This window comes from Schistocerca americana, unplaced genomic scaffold (genome assembly GCF_021461395.2).
Source record: "Schistocerca americana isolate TAMUIC-IGC-003095 unplaced genomic scaffold, iqSchAmer2.1 HiC_scaffold_471, whole genome shotgun sequence".
Classification (NCBI taxonomy): domain Eukaryota; kingdom Metazoa; phylum Arthropoda; class Insecta; order Orthoptera; family Acrididae; genus Schistocerca; species Schistocerca americana.
The window spans coordinates 50,001-55,000 of NW_025726205.1; positions in this window are offsets into that span (position 1 = coordinate 50,001).

Here is a 5,000-nt window from a genome sequence, read left to right on the forward strand (position 1 = left end):
TGAAACGGCATTTCGCGTGTAATATTTGCTGCATGGCAGCTTAACGTGTGTTTTTCGTTGTCGTCTCGTGTGTGTTCGCGCGTGTGCGTGAATTCGTGCGGGTGGGTTTCGTTAACGCACGTTTTGGAGTGTGTATAGCTGACATCAGACTTCATAACCTAACTGTGTTGTGCTCAGTTACTGTAAGCTTCATTAAATAGCAAGTATCTTTTTAAGATTATACAAAGAAGTTGTTGAAACAATATTATAATAGTGTGGTAAATATAGTGTATCTCTCAGGACGTGCTGTCAAAGAATCTGTAGATCGTAGTTCGATCCGTGTACCGGAACTGGCAGGCGACTGTGGTTCGATCTGTGTACCACGACAGTGGTTCGATCTGTGTACCACGGCAGTTGGTACTACTGCCAAAAACAATATCAGTTGGCAAGAAACTGCTACAATTCCAGCTCTGTCACACTCTTTGTAAGAGTGGGATTTGACGCTGGACAAGTAGGAGGGATCGTTGCACCCATTTCTCGTGGTCAGCGAGATATTGAGTGTGCATACAGTGCGTCTGCCAAATACTGCTTGCAGAATCGTGCCTTCTCGCCGCGGGAGAGCTGTAAACTGTGGAAAAACGTAAGTGCTTGCTTATGCTGATTCTTTTGTAACTGTTCAGTGTTAAATGTTTTAACTATGGCTTCTGTTGTCGACGAGGAAGCAAATGTACGGAGAGATACTAGTGCAGGTATGAAAATGAGCACAGTAGAAGACTATTATACCGACATCTTGGAGTTTATTGATGAGTGCATGACCCCAACTAAGAAAATAACCATAAATGTGATGAGTGAGTTGCGAAACAAGCTTTCAATGTGGGCATTGTTCCAATCTAGACTTGTTGGTAGGAATGAGGAGCTTACAAAACAGAATGAATGGCTTCGTGACACTCTTGTAGAAAAAAGTGATGGGATTTCAAAAGAAATAAAAACTATCAAGGAGGAAATACCGAAGGTGCCTGTACCTTCTTTTGCAGAAATTGCAGCAAGACCAAGTGCTAAGGCTAAAATAGCGTCGGCCCAAGCGAAAACAACCAATACTTTATTTATTAAATCAAAAGATGAAGGAGATGCAAAAACTACAAAAAAGAGATTCACAAGTCTGCTTGATCCAAGGAAGGAACAAATTAAAATCAAAAATATGCGTGCAATTAACAGTGTGCTGATTGTGGAAACCGAAACAGCTGCGGATATTGAGAAAATTGTTTCACACAGCAAAATTTCAGAAAGCTTGAAGTGTGAGGCCCCAAGGAAGAAACGACCTCTCGTCATTATATATGACGTACCAAGTGACATGGATGGTCAAGAACTACAAGAAACAATTTGGCAACAAAATCTTTCAGACAAAATGACCAAGCAAGAATTAAGTGAGGAAATGCGGCACTGTTTTAAAACCGGCCCCAGAGGGAAAACAGAAGTAAACCATGTGTTTGAAGTGAGTGCACGTGTGAGAAAAATGCTTATTGAAGGGAAACGTGTGTATGTTGATTTTAGATCACTATCAGTAAGAGATTACTTTGCATTTAAGTGCTTTAAGTGTCAAAATTTTGGTCATAAAAGTGCTAAGTGTACTGCAAAGGCTTCGGTTTGTTCACACTGTGGCGAGGAAAACCACCAGAAGAAAAGTTGTCCAAATCTTAGCAAGCCAGCAAAGTGCATCCCCTGCTCCTCAAGAGGGAAATTATGTAATTCACCAGGTCCACAATGTCCAACTTATCAGCTTTACTTACAGAGAGCAATTCAGAGTATAGATTATGGCCAGTAAATTGTCACCATACAGTAAGGTGTTCATACCTCTTAGTGAATTAAATTTAACAAATAAGTATCAACAAATAGCTGATAATAATTTGAGGAGTAAGAAACGTAAGCCTCCTTCAACGAGGCTACGGAACTGGCGCAGGGCGATGGAGTGGAGGAACATGCTACGTAATAAGAGACAAACTTTTGATACCATGCAACAACAAAGTTCCTCAGGCACAAATATAATAGGGAATACTAGAGGTTTTAAGCAACGAGAAAATGAAAATGCAGCCACAGAAGCAATAGATTTAAAAAACATAGAAAGTACGGAGACATGTGTATCCTTGGTGTCACGGGAGACTGAACTTTCACTTCACATACAGGACAGTGTTGTTATCTCCGGTGCATCCAGTGAGTCCCCTCCTTCTCAACAGGAGAATGAATCTTCTCTTCCCTTACAGGACAGTGTTGCTACCTTTAGTGTATCCAGTGAGTCTCCTCCTTCTCAACAGGAGAATGAATCTTCTCTTCCCTTACAGGACAGTGTTGCTACCTTTAGTGTATCCAGTGAGTCTCCTCCTTCTCAACAGGAGAATGAATCTTCTCTTCCCTTACAGGACAGTGTTGTTACCTCCAGCGTATCCAGCGAGTCTCCTCCTTTTCAACAGGAGAAACCAATTAGCCATACTCTACTAAATGGGAAAAGTAGTAGTGATATAGGTTCAGGGAATCGAGGAATTCTCTCAAAGATTAAATTTAAGCTGAAAGGGAAAAGTAGAAATGACAATGGTAGTTGTGATAAGCCCCTAATGAAGTCAATCAGCACTCAGACCACTCCTGCAGAGAGTGAAAGTACTCAGATGTCGTTCAGTGATAAGGATAGTGATAAGAATAAGGATAGTGACAAGGATAGCGATACAAAACAAATAGACCCTTATTTAATATATTTAGATCTGGAAGAGAATTATAGGCTCTCTAGGTTGGAAGATATGAGTGTTCTTGTTGTGGCCCTTAGACATATTATCAGAGAAGGACATCCAAAAGGGAAGACCATTGGTTTTCCATACCCAGGAACTGCGGATAGATTGTTTCTGCGATGTAATAACTTGCCTACAGATATGGAAGAACTAAGCGAGTTACTTAATCGTGCATATACTCGACGTAGCGAAAAATTTAATAAAGAAGATCTTTACAGAGAGTTTGTGGAATGTTATGGAAGAACCGTTTATGAGTATGACAAGACTGGAGTTAAGTTCTACAACCATATTCGACAACCTTAATGTCAAATAGGAATTCTGGGATAAGAGTTGCTCAGATTAATGCAATGCGTAGTATCACAGTCATGTCCGAGATCTGGAAGGTTGCAGAGGATCGAAGTTTGGATGTTTTATGCATTCAAGAACCGTATACCAAAAATGGTAAGCTTGTTCATAGTCCAGTTAGTGCTAGGGCAATCATGTGTGGAGAAAATCCTATGACGGTTACTGTGGTATTAAAAAGGGAGATTTTGCTTACAGCAATCTCTCAGGTAAATGACGAGCATTCCATCACGGTGGAGTTAACATCACCCGAGGGAGTATTCTTACTTACTAATTCGTATTTTCAGTATGCACATGAGATACAACCATACATAGATAGATTGAAAAGAGCCAAAGAGGTTGGAGGGAATAGATTCCATATCTTCACAATAGATGCCAATGCGAAATCGATACTTTGGAATAGCATAGAGACTGATGAGAGAGGAGTGGAATTGCAGGATGCAATTGGGGAACTCAATTTAATAGTGATGAATAGGCCTGGCTTCCCATATACATATCAAAATAGAGCAGGCGCGAAATCGAATATAGATGTGACGTTGGCTAGCGAAAGTGTTTTAAGTAGGATACAAGGCTGGCAGGTGTTGAATAGGGTAACGGTAAGCGATCACAATATGATTACATTCCAAATTACAAGGACATCTGACATGAATAGAAATCAAGATTTTTCTGGAACCATTTTTGATTTTAAGAGAGCTGATTGGGAAGGTATGAGGGAAGAGTTACAGCTACAAGTACCAAGAGGAAATGGCTTTGATATTGATGAGGCGGCTGAAACGATACAGAACCAAATTCAAAATCTCATGAATTCTTTCATACCTAGACGATCCTATTTTCGTCAGTCAAGGGTCCCTTGGAGCTCCACATTAACAGAATTGAGAAGATGTGTACGACGCGCTCGAAGAGCATATCAAAGGGCACTGGGTGATAGAGAGAGACAAAGAAGGCTGCAAAACTACAGAGAACTGAAAGGGAACTATAAACAAGAACTAATAAATACCAGAATAAAGCACTGGGAAAACTTTGTTAAAAGACAATTTGAAACTAATGTATGGGGACTGCCATATAAGATTATTAGTGAAAAAATTAAGACACCACTTATCATGTCTACACTCCAGAAGCCGGATGGAACTACAACAATAGGTTGGCGGGACTCAGCTCACTACTTATTGGAAGCTCTGCTACCAAGTGATAATCCAAATTCTGATAATGAATACCAGTCGCTTTTGAGACTAAAAATGGAAGAAGACTATCCAGATGAGGGTGTGGTTATTCCGTTTGCACAGGAGGAGGTGGGCAATGCCATTGATTCCTTGAAGAAAAATAAATCTCCTGGAATAGATAAAATAACTACAGAAACATTACAGAACCTTAAAATGCTAATTGTACCGTATTTGACAGCCTTGCTGAATGAGTGTCTCCTGCAAGGAAGGGTACCAAAGGTGTGGAAGGTTGCTGAGGCAATTATTATCAAAAAGGGTGAGGATAGAGATCCGAAACTTGCGAAGAGCTATCGCCCAATATGTCTGCTGAACACTATGGGGAAGGTCCAGGAACGACTCTTATGTGGACGCTTACGCGACCACAGGGAGCTTCTTGGCCTTCACCAGTGCCAGTATGGTTTCCGACCAGGTAAATCTATAGATGACGCAGTCAACCAGGCACTAGGAATGGTCTCCAATACATTGGCGAAATATGTAATCGGCGTGACAATTGATATACAAGGTGCATTTGACAATCTTTTTTGGCCCTCCCTGTTTGCTAGATTACGTGAATTGAGAACCCCCAAGTGTCTGTATTTGAGCTTGCTTGATTATTGTAAAGATCGAACAGTAAAGTGGATTGCGCCAGAACATACAATTACTAGGCATGTTACTAAAGGATGTCCTCAGGGCTCCATTTGTGGTC